Genomic DNA, 21,127 nt, shown 5'->3' on the forward strand with positions numbered 1-21,127 from the left:
AGAGGAAGATGTAAGACACCAGAGCCAACAACACTGAAAAGTTGAAGACTGCTATCATAAAAACCTGTGCTTCTATAACACGTCAGCAGTGCCAGACTGATTGTGTACATGCCACATTGCATTGATGAAGTGATTCATGCAAAGGCAACCCTGACAAAATATTAAGTGCTGTACATGTTCATACAGTTCAATAATCAAATATTTCTGTTTATATGTTTTAATTAGTCTAAGTAATTTAACAATTTTCTAAAAAAAATTTTGTCTGTTTTGTTTACCTCACAATGTAAAAATTTTACCTCCCCATCATTCCTGATATTTTCTAGCTTGTTATAAATAGCTATAAAACATTCTTTGCTTATTTTAGCAAAAATTGTTTGTATATAATAGCAGTATATTTGAATGTATAGATCTGATCACTACAACAAAATTATGAATTATTAATAATACTTTAAAATTTTACTAAACAGTGGTGTTTTTCTTTCATTGTAACTGGCAGGTAAAAAGCTATCAAAATGTTTTACGGTTGTTTCAAAATTTTACACGTTTGTTTTTACAGTTTTTAGAAAGACATTTTTCATTCCTGTTATAACATCAGTGTGATGCATGGTCCAAGGTGGCTTGCTGCATACAATCATTTTGATTACCTGAGTGATAAAGCAGACAATTAAAATTAGCTTTGCTGGTCATAACAACAGAAACAAGCTAAAAGCTAACCACAACAAATGGCCAGAGACAGGAGACTCTAACAAAGAGTTTTTTTTTTTTTTTTCAAGATAACTGAAAAAGAGAGAGTGTAATTACTGCCATCAGTGATCCTCCACTTGGGTCTGTATGTCCTCACTGGGTGCTTGTCGCTTGGTGCAGGCAGGCGGCTGGATGGATGAGGGAAGTGGAGTGTGTTTACATGGAGTTGCCTCCCTGTGGAGGGGAGAAAGACCACCAGGTCAGACCCCACATGAAGACAAAATGGTGCACAGGGCGTTTCAGCCAGGCCTTAAGCACTGATGTGTGTGACAGTTATGATCAATAGAAAAAAAAAATTTCACAATGTCGTGTACATATTATTGTTTTCTTTCAGAAAAGCAAACATGCTGAATGTCAGACCTATGGAAATGGCTAACTGTATAAATGAATAAAAACCAATAGGTAAGTGAATAAATAAATGAATGAATGAAGATTGTTTTCTACTCTGCACATTCATGTAATTTAATGTGACTGGGTTTTTATAAATGGTAGGCCGTTATCGGCATTAACGTTCTGTGTTAAGGCGAGACTCTTACCACGCGATAAAAAAATATCGCCGTTAAACTATTCTCAAAGTTGAGTTGAGAGCTGCGTCTATTTTACACAAGCTATGGTGACTTTCACCTTGGTATTTTAGCACGGATGTATACCTGACCGGTAAGCCATCTGACAAAAAAGTGCTCTTATGAATCAAATGACTTTAATCAAATCTGACTTTAACAGCAGTTTGGCAGTTTCACTTTAAATCATGTACATTTCATTCATGCCACCGTGACAAACTGGGGTATTAGACGCAAATAAGGAGTAAGGACTGGTGAGAGTGTTATGGAATTTAATAACGCATGCCAAATGGATAGAAAAAAAAAAATCTGCATTTCTCGATGTGTGTGTGTGTGTGTGTGTGTGTGTGTGTGTGCGCGGTCCTTTACTGACTGCTGTGTGTGTCGATCTTGTCGGAAAATATGGTAAAAAGTCCTTGATGGTAATAATTTAAATGTGGTGTTTACTTCAATAATGCCACTAATATACGCATACTCCACGTTTTAATTCCATTTCTGTTTAGTTCAGTTATGACTTTAGTCAGATTAAGGTGATCAAAAATTGCTGTTTTGAGCTTATGTATGTCTACAGTTCAAAATCCATGTTTAACTGAATAAACAGTTAGTACACACAAATACATCATACTGAACATAATTTATTTTCATCATCAATTATCACAGTAGAACAGTTTCTTAAGCAATTTGTGATGCAGTTTGGAAACAGGAGATGAGCCGCTGGTCTAATGCGCCACCTGACTTGAGACACCCGTTCTGAAAGACTTATTATTTGAATAGCACACATATTCTGAATGCCTTCGGTAGGATTCAAATGAGCCATTTTAAATCTAGATGAATCTAGATTAATTTTGAGATTAATCTAGATAAAAAAAAAAATCTTTGCCCACCTACAGTTTATATAGCTGTAAATATATGTGTATGTATATATATATATATATATATATATATATATATATATATATATATATATATATATATATATATATATACAGTTGAAGTCAGAATTATCAGCCCTTTGTTTATTTTTCACCCGTTTTGTTTAACAGAGAGCAGATTTTTTTAAAACATTTATAAACATAATAGTTTTAATAACTTATTTCTAATAACTGATTTATTTTATCTTTGCCATGATGACAATAAATATTTTTTTACTACATTTTTTTCAAGACACTTCTATACAGCTTAAAGTGACATTTAAAGGCTTAGCTAGGGTAATTAGGTTAACTGGGCAGGTTAGGGTAACAAAGGTCTGTTCTGTAGACTATCGGAAAAAAAAATAGCCTAAAGGGGCTAATAATTTTGTCCCTAAAATGGTGTTAAAAAAATTTAAAATGGCTTTTATTCTAGTCTTAAATAAAACAAATAAGACTTTCTCAAGAAAAAATATTATCAGACATACTGTGAAAATTTCTTTGCTCTGTTAGACATCATTTAAAAAGTATTTAAAAAAGAGAAAGAAATTCAAAGGGGGCCTAATAATTCTGACTTCAACTATATATATATATATATATATATATATATATATATATATATATATATATATATATATATATATACAGTTGAAGTCAAAATTATTAGTCCACCTTTAAATTTAGCATTTTTTTATAGAAATTTTCACAATATGTCTGATAATGTTTTTTTCTTCTGGAGAAGTTCTTATTTGTTTTATTTTGGCTAGAATAAAAGCAGTTTTAAATTTTTTTAACAACATTTTTAGGACAAAATTATTAGCCCCTTTAAGGTATTTTTTTTTTGATGGTTTACAGAACAAACCATCTTTATACAACAACTTGCCTAATTACCATAACCTGCCTAGTTAACCAGATAACCTAGTTAAGCCTTTGAATGTCACTTAAGCTGTGTCTTGAAAAAAAACGTCTAGTAAAATATTATTAACTGTCATCATGGCAAAGATAAAAGAAATGAGTTATTAAAACTAATATGTTTAGAAATGTGTTAAAAAAAATCTTCTTTCCCTTAAACAGAAATTGTCACTAATGGCAAAGGAATTTGGTGGACTGTCACAGAACCAGCCTTAAAATAAGTTTACTTTCAAGTTAATTTTATTAAAAAATGTAAAAGTATATTTTAATTATACTTTAAGTCTATTTGACATTAACTATGTACTATGTACTTGTAGAACACATTCATATACTTCTTGAATACCTCTTTATACTGTACTGGCCCACCTTTTTTATTAGGGGTGTTCAGATCGGATAACATAATTGCAAACTGGGCCTGATCATGCGGTTTCAAACTAGATTGGAATCGGACGTTATCAACGGACATAATAAATTTTATAAATTATTATTGTAAACTACCATCTGCAACCGTATCTGATCTTGCAATAACCCAAATATGTCTGCAGCCTGGAGGTATAATAAAGTTAATGACGACAACATTGCCATGGCAAACTGATATGTAGACCACAGCGGAATGAACCTCTAACTTATCTAGCACGTTTTATGCAGCGGATGCCCTTCCAGACTGATAAAAATACCAAAACCGATCTCAACCTGTAGATCTGAGTAGTTCAGTTTGATAGGTCAGTTGATACTTGTGCAGAATCTTTTGACTTGGGTTCAAATCCCGTTGATGACATGTCAATTATAATTATTTCTTTAGATTAATTTTGGTTTATACTGTTCTGCCACACAAATATTAAATCAATAAATTTACACTGACACCAAGTAATAAGAATCTTTATTCAGTATGGGCATGTTTTGTTGCTGTGAAAAAGTGGCGAATCTGCCAATCTGCAAACGTGTACAGTTTGCACATCTGGAAAGGGGCCTCAGTTAACATGGACACCAGTTAAACCGTAACACCGGCTTCATTCAGTTTACTGTTAAGAGTCCTCAAGCAGATGTTTACACTGTGTAGACTTGACATTATGTTCATGATTACAGTGTATGAGTGGATCTCGTAAAAATATTGAACACATTGATACAGTATGTTTGGTGTTTCCGTCTGGTCCGTGTCCTTTATAAACTCTAAACACCGACAACACGTAAAGCAAAACCGTGTTAAGCAGCTCATGTGTTTGCCACAAAACGGGCAAAACAACCCTCAACCGCTGTCCATGTTCGGTCACTATAAACTTTGTTTATGCCATGTGCTCCACAGCGCAAATTTACCATGCTCACCAACAACAATAACAACTTTCCCCTGCGTCACTACTGGTGTGTGCTACATTTTACGTCACTTCTGGTGTGTGGTGCATTCCCTTTCCGTAAGAAATCTGTAATTGTAAATTTGTTTTGGGACTTGTAAAAGTGTTTTGCATTTTGTTAATTTGTTTTCTAAAATGTAAATTTGTTTCGTCCTTGGTAAAATTGTTTTTCCTATATAATTGTATCTGATGATAGGTAAAAATGTTTTTTAAAATGTAAATTTGTCTCGAGCTTTGTAAAAGTGTTTCAAACTTTGTAATGTTGTTTTGCACTTCCCGGCCACCGTACCTTCTTGTTGCAACCCATCTCTGGGAAACCCATCCATACACACTCATTCACTCACATAAACTACGGACAATTTAGCCAACCCAATTCACCTGTACTGCATGTCTTTAGACTGTGGGGGAAACCGGAGCACACGGAGAAAACCCACTCGAACGCAGGGAGAACATGCAGACTCCACACAGAAACGCCAACTGACCCAGCCGAGGCTCGAACCAGCAACCTTTTGCTTTGAGGCAACAGCACTACCTACTGTGCCACTGCGTCGCCTAATAAATTATTTTTTTACTCAATTAATTTTATTAATAATTATATGAACAAATGGTTTCAACTCAGAATTTAGATATTGCATTAAACCGATACAGATACCCACTAACACACACACACACACACACACAGAGTAATGCAAACAGTAATAGACACACACAAACACACACACACACACACACACACACACACACACACACACTCCACTAACAGTTCCTGATGATTCCAGGACTCAAACCTGCAAACTTTGGATCATAAGTAAGAAACTTTTTTTTTGTCTTTGTCATGATGACAATGCATATTGTTTTTCTACTTATTTTGTAAGATTCTTTTTATATTTCCTATATTTTTAATTCATGTTATCGTCTTTTGAAGAATTTAGTTTTTACGTTTTTATGGAATAAAAGCTGTTTTTACTTTTGAAACAAGTTTTTAGATCAATATTTCTAGCTCCATTAACAAGTGAAATACTGTATGGAGTATATTACTGAAAAAAAGTATACTAATAGTACACTTAAATTAACTTTTTCTTCGCAGAGGCATAATTTTTAAAATCACAGATCTAAGATTGAACTTTCGGTAGTAAAGTCTTAATTTCTTTCAATCTTTTAGTCTTGATAAAAATAGTGAACTATATTGTATGTCAAGACAAGCAGGAAAACTGTTTTTGTAAGTACACAGTCAAGTGCCAACTTTACCTTCAGCCTTATCAGCATATCAGTTTTATGTTCCTATCTCTATTCTTTTCACATCAGTGGTAGCTGTCAAATTATGCTGGATTGTTTTATTGGATGTTGGCCTAAGCCTAGTTCAAAAGCACTGGATTAAATACAAGAGACCTTGAAATAAGTCTTCCTTGCATCCTTTGTGCTGACTATTGCAAGTAGCAGCATGACAGCAAAATTTTAATCTGGAAACAATTTTTGAAAACCTATATTTTTTTATTGTCCTACCTTCTGTCCATTTAGGCCATAAACTGGACTGAGTGGACATGTTAACTCTGTTTGCCAGCACATGATATCACAGCACTCAGAACCTCCATTAGAGTCTAATAAATGAGGTTCTAACGAGGCAGACATGTGTGAAATGGATGAGGGAGGGTTAAGGTCATTGGGCTCTCCTCCATCAGCTCCATCAGGAGAGACATGAGATGCAGGAGAAAGCCCTTGTAGCCCATTAGAAAAATTAGAGTGAAAAACTTCTAAAAACACACAGCGCAGTGCAGCCAAATCTCCCTGATGTAAACAAAAGGTGGGTGGCAGCCCCCAGAGCACAGTCCTGACGGCCAGCAGCAGCAGTGATGAATTTGTGGAGTTATCTAATTTTCCACTGTTTTAATTAGAGGCCAGGTTCCATGAGGCCTGACAGCTGGCTTCTTTGTACCAACTCCTGCAAGTCTGACAGAGAAAAATGTCTGTGGTCACTGCCGCCAAGTTTTACGCCTGACCTGAGCCTGAGCAGGAACTGTTCACGTTCATAAACACAGCTTGCCTTTTTCATCTTTCACTTATTGTTTCACTAATAAAAACTCACAGCAAACTCAATATATAAATATTTCTGAAGGTACTTCAATGATGCTTTATCACAAGTTTAGACCAGGACTAGTGGCAGCAGATTTATTATATTATGCAGTATTATATATATATATATATATATATATATATATATATATATATATATATATATATATATATATATATATATATATATATATATATATATATATATAAGAATAAATATAGAAAAATTATGGCCAGCTGGTTATACAAGTTAGAAAGTCCAGTTAATGCACTGTAATGCATTTTGACAGGCGTTTTTAAACCGTGTGCAGTCTTTACTTTTTAAACACAAAACAGCAAACAGTGAGAGTGACAGCAATCATACTTTGTGTTATATTAATAAAGAGATAGCTCACCCAAAATAAATCTTTCACTTGTTCCAAACATATATGATTATATGTCTACACAAATAACATACACAAAAAAAAAAACATAAAAGATTTGCAAAATGCTGGCAGCTGGTAAACGTTATCTTCCATAGTATTTTCTCTTCCTGCTATGTTAGTCAATGACTATCAGCAGGAACCAGTTTCTTCAAAATATTTTTTTTGAGTTAAACAGAAGAAAAAAGTTATAAACATTTAAAACCACATTGTATTCTTTAATCTTTAAAGAGCAAAAATTTATAATTTGATTAATAAATCATGCTATGCAAGATATTTACATTTTGCTTTAAAAAGAGATGGCAAAAGTACACATATCCTTAACTGAAGTAGAAGTACAGATGTTTTAGACAACTCTGGTAAAAGTTAAAGTACTGACTACACTTTTGTGTAACGCTTTTTGTGTTACTTTTCAAGTAAAAGTAATGAGGTATGGCCTGAAATAAATACCAAAGTAAAAAGTATTAATGACTATACCTGATTAAGTTTCATGGGGCTAACACATGCATGATGTGTCTACACAAAATAAACTTCTAATTTCTATTTTGTTTTTGGCAAACATTTTGTTACCAATTTTCAGCAGCAAAGTAGCCACGCAACATCCCTCCATAATATTGTCTAACTACACTGCTCAAAAAGTTGCCCTGTCTATCATTACCTGGATACAAAACATACCTTTATGGCTGTTGAGAACAACAGCTGCCATACTCATTCAAATATTTTAAAACATAATTCTTCTTCCTATTTAGTAAAGTATGTATAACTAATAAATGTCTTAGATTTAACACTTTCTTTTGATGAAATAAAATAACTATGTATTTGACTACAAATGAATGTTTGCAATATGCTAAAGCTGCTTCATTTTTTTCCCTTTCTTCAGCAAGCTCTTGCAGCTCGATTTCACTGTTTGTTTTTCGATTTGTTTGTTTTCAGAGAATTGTATATATTTTATTTAACAAATAAAGTCCTTAATGCAGTTAATACATTTTTGCATCATTCTTATTCCCATGATAAATTCCTGATCCTTTGCATTATATTTTGATTCATGAATCACTCATTATGAATGATTTAATGTTCTATATTTATCTAACAATCTATCTAACAAATTCAAATGAAGACAAGAGTGTATATAATATAAATGTTAAAACTATAAAAAAGTTCTGTGCTAGGAAATATGAACTCTTTGGAAACAAAGAAAATAAACCTCATTGCATAACGTGTTCATAGGTATTTAATTGTACTAACTGTACAAACGTTGACAAAACAGTACATGATCCACTTTTTTCCCATAGTATTAGATTGAAAGATCAGAGAAGTATACAGTACAACATTGTCTGAAGTGAACAAAAGACTAACCACACTTGAATGCTGGATTTGAACAGTAATGCGTCTTGTTTTAGTTGTGATCTGATTGACTAAAATGCATCTTATTACCCAGTATAAACAGGTCAATAAACATGAAATCAGTCAAGTTTAAATCGTGCACTCCCTCTGTCTCATCCACGTTGGCCGTTCTCATGGTAAGCTTAAATAAACAAGCCTACTGTCGGTGATCAGAGGTTGAAAAAGCAGCGCACTACAAAGCACAATAAAAAAATATATTGACTGAATAAAAAAGATGTTCAAATTGACATTCAAAATAACGTTCAATGACAAGAAATATTATCCGCTTGTTAAGTCGTGACATATCGGTGATGTATGGAATACTCTTTCCGTGTAGAAGCCGCTACTCGTTTGAATTAAGGAAATATTTAAAATTGTTTCATTAGGAACTCGAATTAATAGAATGAATACATTTCTCAGACACACACACAGACACTGGTGTGAAAAAATGTTTTCCTTTTTTTAACTATGTATCACACTTTAATGTGTTGTATATATATATATATATATATATATATATATATATATATATATATATATATATATATATATATACATTTTTTTTGATAGATGGTATATATATATATATATATATATATATATATATATATATATATATATATATATATATATATATATATAATCCAAAAACATTTTCCCAAATAAAAGGTAGTCATTTCAAAGATGTCACAAAAAGTAAGTTTGGCAAAAAAAAAAAAAATAATAATATGATTGCAGTGTTAATTGTTATTATTAAATATTTACCTGCCTGCAACTAAATATATTAATGATATGCTGTTGAAATAATGGCATATCCTTGCAAATTACCCTGTCTTTAAGAAATGTTTTTAGAATCAAGCTTGTTTAGTACATTAAAAAAATCATCCGTTCTCTGATATATAATAATTAAGAGTTGATTTGAAACCTGTTTGTTTTTTGTTTTTGTTTTTTTAATCAATTATAAATGCAAATTAAAACTTTGGGAACTGGCATTTCATCAACTTTTTCACAACAATTTTAGTAAACACTTTGAGTAAAACAATAAACAAAGCAAGGGTCAAAAACACGGAAAAGACAGACTAAAATAACACTTTGAACTGCTCAGTTACAGAAAAACAAGACTCAGCATAGATGTGGGTGTGCTGTGTTTATATACCATTTAATTAGTCCTGAACAGCTTTAGCTGTGTGTGTGCAATCAGCAGTGATCTGGAACTGGTGTGTGAGTGCAGGACATGATGGGTGTTGTAGGTGAATGATAGTGTTCAAGCCAAATTCACTGCTGTGAATTCTATATATATATATATATATATATATATATATATATATATATATATATATATATATATATATATATATATGTATTATATATATATATAATATACATATATATAATTATTAGCCCAGCTTTGATTTTTATATTCTCTTTTATATATATATATATATATATATATATATATATATATATATATATATATATATATATATATATATATATATACACAGCAAAATATGGGGACCCAAAACAACTCTATGGGTGTTAATTTCAACACTTTGAAAGTGTCTCATGGGGTCCACTCAAAACAGACTTAAATCAACACTTTCAAAAGGGTTGGCACATTGACACCGAAGTAAGGGTTAATTTTAACTCTGGGCAGAGTTAAAAAATGTAACTATATTTAACACCACCTGGTGTAATATATTGTTATTTTATTCAACTCTCTTGAGTGTAAATATGGTAAAAAGGTCAAATAGACTGTAAATTACAAAATAAAAAACATTTTATTTGAAAACATTCACAACTTCAACAATTCATTCAATTTTTAAAATGCAACAATGTCAAATATGCTTTAAATGTTTTATTAGTAAAGACAGTATCAACAAAATATGATGTCCAAACTTGATGTTTCATCAGAGCAATTTGAAAGTTCAATATAGCGTCACTCATAGTTTTCTTCTGAACGCATAGTTTTCTTCTGAAATTACATTTTAAACAACTTGGCGTGCAAATCTTTCACTTCTGGTGTTTCCTTGGTCCTCCATATCAAACACAGCAGTTTAAATGAAGGTATAAATGCTGTAAACTTGTGTGAAAACAAACTGGAGCTAGGAAATCTCATCAAGCATGTCCTGTGAAAGATGTGCTTCCCAGCCACAGGATGACCTTTTTATCCATGACGATGTACAGTAGTAGCTGCTGATCGCTCGTCTGGTGGTTCCTGATGCACGGATATACTGTAGGGTGATGCTCATCTAAGAACTCTTTAAGACTCCAGCATGACTAAGAAAAATGTTTGAAAACAAATTGCAATCAAATTCTATGATATATTTAAAAGAACATTTAAAGTAAATAAAACATTCAAGAAATCTAAACTCACCTTTTGAAAATCTTCATGATGATCCACAACTTGACTCTCCCAGCTGGTTGAGGTGACAGGATATGGAAAAGTAGAAAAAACACATATATCACTGTTGGATCTCCAAAAACAATCAGGTTAACCACTATGGCTAGAACTGGAAAAACAGGCAGCTGTCTGTCCAGAATCCTCAATTTAACACAATACTTGGAGCAAAATTTAGAGGAGCTTAAAATCTTTTATATCATTTAGTGATGCTGACTTCCCCAAAATATTGGCCACAGTGTAAAAAATATTCATAAACTTACAGTTTTCTCTAAGCGTGTGCGTGTGTGTGTGTGTGTGTGTGCGTGTTTCTTTACCAGATTCAACTTGTTAGGCCCTTTCAGGTCCAGTATTGACGCCACCTTTCCTGGAGTCTAGCAGATGTTTCAGGTCCAAATATAATCTAAAATATTAGGATAAGCAGAAGAGAAAAAGTGCAAAGCAAAGAGCAAAACATTATTTAAGTAACAGTTCACCCACAATACAAAACTTATTACCTTCATGTCATTTGTTATTCTCTAATGCTCTAATACCCTCTCAGCTTATTGTGAAACAAATACAGAACTTTATCAAACATACCTTCATTATTATCACCACATATGACCAAGAAGGTGTGCTTGGTCATTTCACCAACTCTGGAAATACACCATCCGTCTCTAATCAGCCACCGTCACAGGGTCTTGTGTTTTTGTATAGAGAACTGTGGCTGTTAAAACAACAACACATTAGTATCTAACACATATGCATAACCTTCAGATAAAAAAGAGAGATGAACATCACAAAGTATGCCTCACACTTTTTCACATATCTTTTGATTCAGATGTTGATTATTGATAATAAATCTACAAATCAAACCTGTATCATCATTAGGCTGCTCAAATATGAATCAGTTGATTAATTTTACAGACAGGTGGCTTTTTACAACGCACTAATAAAACGGTAATGTTGTGTACAGTACATGCTAAGTTTAGCCTATAGTTTTAAGCACAATATCATGCGGGAGAAAAAGCTTGACTAAGATGTTCCTGACAACAGAAATAGCCTAACTTACTAACGTCAGACATCCCGAGTTGGGAAAAGTAATTTTCGGGGGATACAGAGTTGATTTGCGGGAGGTAGGGGGAGAGATGAGTACCTAAAGAGCAATGAGATGAGTTGCGCGCGACGTACCTAAAGAGCGGTGGGGGTGACTTGCGCGCGACGTACCTGAAGAGCTGGGAGGGATGCGGTGGAGAGGGGCGTGCAAAGTGTTTAATGACCGGGCGGGAGACGCGCGATTTCCGGGAGATTATCATTCATTTGCGGGCATCTACTTGGGCATCTGGGAGTCTCTGTGCATTTGCGGGATAACGTTAACGTTAGTCCCGCAACTTCCGGGAGACTTCTGTAACGTTAAATGTCTGATAAAGTGCAAACGCGGTCATTTAAAGACATTAATGTTAACATTCCGACTTTAATGGTTGTCATCACTTAATATAATTCAAGCGTACGTTATCACACGAGTCTAAGTTATGGACTAACGGTATATGGACGGCCACGAATGAACCAGTTTAAAAGGGCCGCGTGTTTAAAATAACCAATTAACGTAACGTTACACGAATAACAAACAATCATTTGTTTCAGTCAGGAAGCCTTTTACAAGTAAGCATATGTTCATTTACTCACCAGATATGTTTTAGAAACTCTCCTGAGCTTATGGAAACCGTCCTGTGTTGCCGTTAGCATCCGGGCAGAGTAGGCTAACGTTAGGCGGCTCCAGGGATTCCCTCGCTAGTTTGCTTGGAATTAAAGGAGAAGTGTCGATTTTATTTTACAAAAGGGTAACAACGCACAAAATGGCATTGAGCGTGACAGAAATGTGTTGAACATGTACATTTGATGTTTTTATGCACCATGTATGCGTGAGCATATATAAAAACATTCTTGAAAAGAAGTCAATAGTAATGCAGTTAAGCTAGATACACAAACGACCATGAATGAACCGCAGAAGTTTAAAATTGTCACTCCATTCTAAAGTTATTAACTTAACAACATGTTTACAACTGTATTTCCTTAAAGAAAGTCAGTAAAATACCAACATTTAGGTAGTTTGACTCACCAGTTGCTGTTCTAAACCTCAGATGGAAAATGGCGTCTGGAAAATTCTTCAGTGACTGGGGCTGCATGAATTCCCGGATGTTGGAAATAACACCAACAAGTGTTAAAAAGATAACTCCTTGATTTCGCACTGAATAAAATCAATTCTAACTCTTATTATATTCATTTATCAAAATCTAACTCTTTAACGTCAACACTTTACTCTCAAATGCTTCAACACCGAGAATTTAACTCTGATGAATTTGCTGTGTATATATATATATATATATATATATATATATATATATATATTTCCCAAATGATGTTTAACAGAGCAAGGAAATGTTCATAGTATGTCTGATCATTTTTCTTCTGGAGAAAGTCTTATTTGTTTCATTTTGGCTAGAATAAAAGCAAATAAAAAATTTAAAAAACCATATTAAGGTCAAAATTATACAATAACTTGCCTAATTACCCTATCCTGCCTAGTTAACCTAATTAATCTAGTTAAGCCTATAAATTTCACTTTAAGCTTTATAGAAGTGTCTTGAAAAATATCTATTAAAATTCTATTTATTAGTATTCCAGAAAGCTGGGTTAACATACCATCTGCTAAACTTTGAACTCGGTTGATTAACCCAAAACCTGCTTATCATATATCGGTTACAAAACACCTGAGAAGAATTAGTTTTAACTAGTAGGCAACTAAAGAGAGACAGAGTTAGAGGTTTGGTGCTGGCGTACGAGGTGATAAAGCCAATTATAATGAAAAAGCAATACATCTGCATTAATGAAGGAAAGGAATATAACATAAGAAATGAATAAGAAAAAAAGAGATAAAATGAGTTAGCCTTTTACACAAGCTACCCTCCCCTTTTTATTGTAATGAAAAATTTAATTCTTGTTTAACATCATTTTTGAGTATGTTGTATAACCATTCATGCGTTTACTTTTACTGCCATTAATTTCTTAAGGCTATAATAATAAATATTGACTAGTAGCTTACATATGGCTTTATGAATTGTAACCCTTCTGGAGCTAAAAGAACTCAAAATGAAATAAACATTTATTCTCCAAAAAGGTAATATCTGATTACTGGAGCTATGTATCAAATACTGTACAATATTCTGGTCACACTTTATTTTGATAGTCCGTTTGTTGAAATAAAGTTACGTTGCATCTACATGCCAACTAATTCTCATTAGATTTTAATTAGACTGTTAGGCTGAGGTAAGGGTAAGTTGAGGTGCTTGCATAGTATTTTATAGTGAGTTAAATGTGTTGAAGGAGTAGTATCAACAGATATTAAGTAGACAGTCTAATAATACTCAAATGGACCATCAAAATAAAGTGTTACCAATATTTATTGAATTTATTGGACCTTAAACCACACAATCTGTCACAGTTGTAAGTGACCTTTACTTGTTTTTGTTTTCCATGCAGATGTAGTTCGTTCTACATCAACTCACAAGCAGTGTAAGAATTTGTCTGCACTTTTCTATATTTTAATTTTACTATTGTATCATTTATTTGTTTGTTTATTTATTTACTTATTTTTATTTATTTTAGTGCAAATAAATAGCTTCATAAGGTCCATATTCAAAGACAAAGTCACATGAAGATGGACCTTATACTGCTTAAAAATGGAAGCGAAAACACAAGCCATAAAAATTGCAAAAAGTAGAAATAAAAACTAAAAATAATGTAGCATTTCCTCAAGGTAAGAGTTGTATAGCAAGAAAATTGTACATATTGAAAGGTGTGTTTAAATTTATTTTAAAAAGGTAATTCCTTTTATTTCAGGAAATAAAAAAATGAACAGTGCTTCAGTCCAAACTATTTAATCAATTTGGACAAATCATGTCTCTTAGCACTCTTCCATCTCTTTGCTCTGCTTGGGTTCTTGAGGATTCCTCTGGGTTAGGCTAAATTGTGTCTGTAGTAAGGTAAAGTGTCAGTATATAAGGTGAAATGTGTATCCTCTTACAGATGGAGAAGTTGGATCTCTCCATAGTTCCAATGGAACACAATGATCTCCATCAGGTTTTCAGCAAGTCCAAAGCCACCTCTCTGCCTCTGCACCAACCATATGATTGTGCCATCAAGCTTCTCTCAGGCATTTCTCCACCAAAGGGTTGGTTGTATTCGCTTTCTGCTCCAGAGAGAGAGGCCATGGACTGTTAAATTCGAGAGTCTTTAGAAGCTGATTTCATCCATCCCTTTCCTTTTTCTTTGCAAAAATGAGCGATGGTTCTCTAAGTCTTTGTATTGATTACAGAGGTCTTAATGGCATTACTGTTAGGAATAGGTATCCTCTGCCCTTAATGTCTTCTGCCTTTGAGTTATTGAAGGGAGCCAAGGTCTTTACTAAACTAGACCTCCATTATGCCACTTGGTCCGGATACTTGAGGGGTACGAGTGAAAGACACACCTACGGGGCACTTTGAATACTGAGTTCTACCTTTCGGACTGAGTTCTACCTTTCTACCTTTTTGCCCCTGCAGTCTTCCAGGCCCTGGTGAATGATGTGCTGAGAAACATGGTATGATGGTATTTTCATCTTTTCTCCGTCTGAACAGGTACACACTCAGCAAGTCCGTCAGGTGCTACAACAGCTGCTGGAGAACCAGCTTTATGTCAAAGCGGAGAAGTGTGTTCCATAGCTAGTCAGTTTTGCACCTGGGGCATATAGTCTTGATGGAGAGAATCAAGACTGATCCCACTTTGCCAAGTGGCCAGTCTCCGACTCCCGTAAGGCTCTGCAGCGGTTCTTGGGGTTTTCCGATTTCTATAGACGATTCATCCAGAAAATTAGCATGGTCACTGCACTCTTAATGGCTCTCACCTCTTGGTCTGATCGGATCACAAGAACTTAGAATATATCTGTTCAGCCAAGAATTGTGTTCTCGACAGGCTAGCTGGGCACTCGTCTTTCGACGCTTTGACTTTTCCCTCTGGTGTTTCCTATGTTCCAAAAACATTAAAGAGCCCATATTATGGGTTTTTGAAAATTCCCCTCCATGTAGTGTGTAACACAGCTCTAAGTGAAGTGAAGTATCCAGCTAAGGCTTAAATCTGTAAGAATACAGTGTTTAAAACTGTTGATTCATCTATAAAAGAGTCGACTCATAGTGCTTCAAACGAGTCGCCTTGATCACGATTCATTAGGTGTTTCGCCATGACGTACGAACGAAACCAAGTTATTCACGTGCACGCGCAAACCCGGGAGATTTCAAACCTGAGGCCCCGCCCTCTGACGCAGAAACCCAGACACACACACACCCACAAACACACACACACACACACACACAAACATGCCGGTCGATTGAAGTCACACTGCAGATGGATATATTGAGTCTCTACCCAAAGATGAAACCTCAGCATTATAACCAAGCAGTTGGAAACTTCTGGAAGCTACATGCTACAAAGAATACTTCATCTGAGTTTGTTAAAGGAAGGATCAGTAAAGAGTAACTGCTGGACGTCAGGATGGGTTTCTTCCATTTCTCAAGTGTAAGTACGTGCGGTTAAAGTTGTTGCCTCGTTGACTCTGGCTTGCAAATGTATTTAGTTGTGATTTGTTACTTGTAACCGCGTGTACTGTATCAGGTTAACTGGATATTTTATCTTATCGCGTGCAAAGTCACGTTAAAAACGCGACGCGTGCTGTTTGTTTATGGAGCTCCGTGCTAGAGTTCTGCTCCCGCGATTTATTCGGAAATTTATTCCCGCGCCGCAGAAATCTGGCGCGGGGACAGCCGCGGGAATAAATTTCCGAATAAATCGCGGGAGCGGTCGGTAACGGGTTTAATTTGGGACGGGAGCGGGCTGTCTAGCAATATCACGGATATTGCTATGTGAATTAGAAAGAGAGAGTCTGCTTGGTATGAGAGAGCGTATGAGAGAGAGCGAGAGAGAGAGAAAGAGAGAGAGCGAACGAACGAACAAGCTTTGTGCTGTGTGTATGTGTTTATACAGACAGCTTGGCTGTCTGGACTGTATACTGGGTGATTTTTGGTTGTGTTCTCCGCTCTAGCGGGACCGGGCGCGGCGGGCAGAAAACGGAGCGGGTTCTCAGGCTAAAACCTGGCGGGTGCGGGCGGAAGCGGGAGCGTTGTCATCCGGAGGTGTGTGTGTGTTTTTGTGTGTGTGTGTGGTATGGCGAGTACACGACTGTCTCCTTCGTTCGGTTATCCGTGGCACTATCCACTCGCCATAGTGTGGCAGCTAAAATCCACATCTACACTATCGAGCGTGTATGAACTGTGATTACTTTTTAAATTGCTGATTAGCTATTGGCCATTTCCCTCTCTGACTGAAGGCAGTCGACCAATCGCGACAGACTGTCATCGGTCCAATCAGCGCAGATTAGCTCCGCGCTAAGGAGGGGTTTGGGAACAAATGAATCACTGGACGATTCATACAGGAGTCGCTGGGATAATTAGGTAAAAATAAATGCAGATTATAAGACCATGAAAGTGTTTTTTGACCTTGCATGCATATTAGACTGTTGTTGGAGACTATTACAACCAAGATATGACCCTATTTCATGTATAATATGGGCTCTTTAAACCTGATGCACTCTCCCGACTGTTTGATGTTCCAAAAGGAGAAGATGTCCCAGAAGCCATCCTTCCAAGAGGGTAGTGGTGGTGGTTCTCTCCTGGGATGTAAATGCCAGGTGGAGGAGGCCGTGCGAGAGGGGGGAGGGTGGATGTTTGTGCCAGACAAATTAGGGCCTGAAGTCCTCCGGTGGGGTCACGAGTCCAGAGTAGCCTGTCATTCAGGAGTCTGAAGGTCACTGGTCAATATTCAACAGTGATTTTGGTGGCCTTCAGTGGCCCAAGATGTCAGGCAGTTTGTATTGGCCTGTTCTACATGTGCACAGAATAAGACTTCTAATCAGCCACCCATTGGTCTGTTACATCCCTCCCAATCCCCTCTCGCCCTTGGTCACAAGTGGCTCTTGACTTTATATCTGGCCTACCCCCATCAAGAGGTAACACTGTAATCCTAACAGTGGTGAACTGCTTCTCTAAGGCGACCCATTTTATCCCTTTGCCCAAACTCAGGAAATGGAGACTGTTAAACTGGTGGTGGACCACATCTTTTGGATTCATGGCCTTCCGGTGGATGTGGTCTCTGACAGAGGACCCCAATTTGTCTCCCAGTTTTGCAAAGAATTCCTTAGACAGATGGGGGTTTCTACGAGTCTGTCCTCTGGTTTTCACCCCCAGACCAATGAGCAAACTAAATGAGATAATCAGGATCTTGAAAGAAATCTCTGCTGCCTGGTGTCTTCGAATCTGGGTTCCTTGAGCCAACAGTTATCTTGGATTGAGTATGCCCACAACTCCCTGCCGGTAGCCTTTACAGGTATGTCACCTTTCCAATGTTCTGTTGGTTACCAACCCCCCTTTGTTTCCTGCTCAGGAATCCGGTGCCGCAGTCCTGTCTGCCTTGGCCTCTGTCCGACGGTGTCACCACACCTGGAGAAGGGCTAAGGAGGCCTTGGCCCAGGGTTCTAGACGGACCATGATGGCATCCAACCGTCACCAGACTTCTGCTCCCCCTTTCGTTTGTAGACTAGGTTTGGGTGTCTACCACGGTCCCGCCTTCTCACAAGCTGACACCTAGGTTCATTGGGCCATATGGTATCATGAAAGTCTTGAGTCCAGTGGCAGTGCTGCTCAAGCTTTCTTGCACTCTTGGTCGGGTTCCCCCTGTTTTTCATTTATCCAGGGTAAAGCCTGTGTTCAGATTCCCACTAAACCCTGTTGTCTCTTCCCCGGCCCCCCCTCTCCCTTGTCTAGTGGACGGCACTCTGGTCTGTACTGTGAGAGGGGGGTACTGTGACGAATGTGTCTTCATTGTGTTTTCATTGTGTGTTTTGAAGCACGCGGGTTTGTTTTGATAGCTGGCCATGTGCTTTACTGTCAGCATGCTTTTTCCCCACCTTGTTGTTCCATCTGTCCATCAATTAGCGATTCTCACTTTCACCTGTTGCTGCCCGATTTTCTCTTCAATTTAGTTCATTCTCTTCTCTTGTCCTTTGTCAGTCCGTTTTGCTTGTGAGTTCACTTGGGTCCTGATCCTGTTAAGAGTAATCCTGTCTTGTTGTGTCCTGTTTCCCCAGACTCCAAACACCAGTTTGTTTTAGTATTGTTTTTCTTTTGTTTTTTTTTTGTTTTGTTGCTTTCTCCTCTGCATCAGCCAACCTACTCGCTGTGGTTCAGTCAGTCTGCCTCAGTTCATCTATTGCTCCTCCTTCCATGAGGAATAACTCACGCTTTAGCACCTCTTCTTCGAACGCTTCAAACTCAAAGTCCGGGTACACTGCGCTGCTCATTAATGGAACTGCTGCGGATTTTTGGATTTCCTGTTTTGAGCTTTCTGAACAATCATTTTGAAAAGTATTTTTTGATTTTTTGCAAGGAATAAATTTTGTGTTCATCTGCAAAACCAAATCTTAAACAAGTAACCATTAGGTAATTGTCAATCAGTAATGATTGAACTATTTAATACAAATATAAATAACATAATAAAAAGAATATATATCCAAAAAAACATTGTGCAAAATGTATCCTTTTGAAATTTGTGGCATAATGATGACCCTGAAAATTTGACATCATGTACAGACCCTGGTTATTTAGCCTTACAGCGATGAGATGGGGCACGTCACATATTAGCAAGTTAGTGGAAGCAATAATGAGTTTAATAGTTGTAACAAATATATTATGGACAGAAAATTAAGTTGTAACCTGCACATTTATATTATGGACATTTCATATTATAATAGACTCCTTTATTGACTGAAGGAGCTTTAAAGTGGGTGCAATTATGCCCCCAATAACACATGAAAACCCTGAAATAATATTTAAAAAATAATAATAAAAAAAATTGTTGAGTGTGTGTGTGTGTATGTGTAGTGTGAATACATGTATACAAACAACTCTTCAAATATGGAAGGATTTTCCTAGAGAGACAAAGCTGCCACTTCTAATATTATATGTAACCAACAGAAAAAAGTGTGGGGTGCAGAAGGAAAAAAATTATCTGTATGTGAGATTCAAACTCACATCATTTTATTCACCAATAGCCACGTTTCCACTATCGCGCCTAAAGCGAGCGAGCCAGGGCGAGCCAAGACCAGTGGCGTTTCCACTGTCACTTCCGGGGCCTAATCGGGCCAAAGCGGGGCTTTCTTGGGGCCAGGGGCCGGCCTTTTTCGGCCCGCCGAATACCTTGGGCCAAAGAGGGCCAGTCGGGGCTTCGGGGTGGAGTGAAAGGAGAGGCGGGCACAGTTTTCCGATCGCACACGAGTACATGCGCCAAACACATAACAAATAAATAAATAAGAGAAAGAAAACATCTGGAACAAATTAGGCTGGGGTCTTTTTTGCATATGATCGCCCTTATGTTTCTCTTTTAAATGTAGGGCTGTTGCATAAAATGATCTTTCTTTGCTGCATCTTTGAGGTTTCAATAACGCATAATAATCTTTACACCATATTAAAGACACAGCAGACAGTAAAGGTTTTCAAGAGGTTTTGTCAAGTTTAATAAGTGTGTTTTTGCGCGTTTAGATGCCTGTGTGTGTATGTGAGACCGAGGAAAAGAGCGCTCCCTTCACAGCTCTGTTGATGCCGCGAGCGGCTTTTTTCTTTTATTTTTATTGTTTTAATTTATTTTGGAGATAATACACTATATGAATACAACAGAAAGACATTAAACTTTACAAATTTAATGTCCACTTTTGTAGGCTCAAAACAATAGTGTCATATCTAGATAAAATATCCAAAGCTATATTGAAATAATTTAAAGAATTACAAATATCAGATAGGCCTATAATAAAATCACATTAAATAAATAAACCAATATAAAACTAACAAAAGCTATAGCTATACCAATTAGGTACTATATCAAACTGTTTCAAATTTATATTAAACTTTCATTTTTCAAATGCCTCTTTGAAAAAAAGATTTTAGATATTTTCTAAAAAAAAACAATAATAATAAATAAATAAACACCGGAAAAATGTTTTAAATATTATTTATAAATTATTTGGATACAATGAAATTAATCAAATCATGCAAACAGCATTTTCGGGGTGAGTGAAAGCAGAAATAGGCAAACTTTTTTTCTGTCTTCCAGCTGCGCAGCACTTTTTTGACGGGGAAAACTGCAAGTTCAAAATGTGTTCTGTGTCCTCAAACAAGTGTGTATGTTTTTATATAACGTAAAAAAAGGAAACTTTAAATACATAAAGAGCTTTATTAGTGCATAGCTGCTGAGCGCAACG

At 36.0% G+C, this 21,127-nt stretch overlaps 1 long non-coding RNA gene across 2 annotated transcripts in view; it reads right to left on the reverse strand.

Moving 5' to 3' along the window:
* Positions 1-10,110: 10,110 nt before the first annotated feature.
* Positions 10,111-21,127, reverse strand: part of LOC137488296 (uncharacterized) — a 724,224-nt gene continuing 713,207 nt past the window's right edge. Inside the window, exons 2-7 of one of the 2 annotated variants that reach the window (XR_015515037.1) lie at positions 12,848-12,864; positions 12,415-12,527; positions 11,329-11,455; positions 11,067-11,152; positions 10,726-10,768; positions 10,111-10,628 (exon numbers count right to left, since the gene is read on the reverse strand). This is a non-coding gene — a long non-coding RNA (uncharacterized LOC137488296). Of the gene's footprint in view, positions 10,629-10,725; positions 10,769-11,066; positions 11,153-11,328; positions 11,456-12,414; positions 12,528-12,847; positions 13,102-21,127 lie in introns of those variants that run through there. The other variant, XR_015515036.1, reaches the window with a different exon arrangement.

Source organism: Danio rerio, chromosome 18 (genome assembly GCF_052040795.2).
Source record: "Danio rerio strain M-AB ecotype USA chromosome 18, GRCz13ab, whole genome shotgun sequence".
Lineage (NCBI taxonomy): Eukaryota > Metazoa > Chordata > Actinopteri > Cypriniformes > Danionidae > Danio > Danio rerio.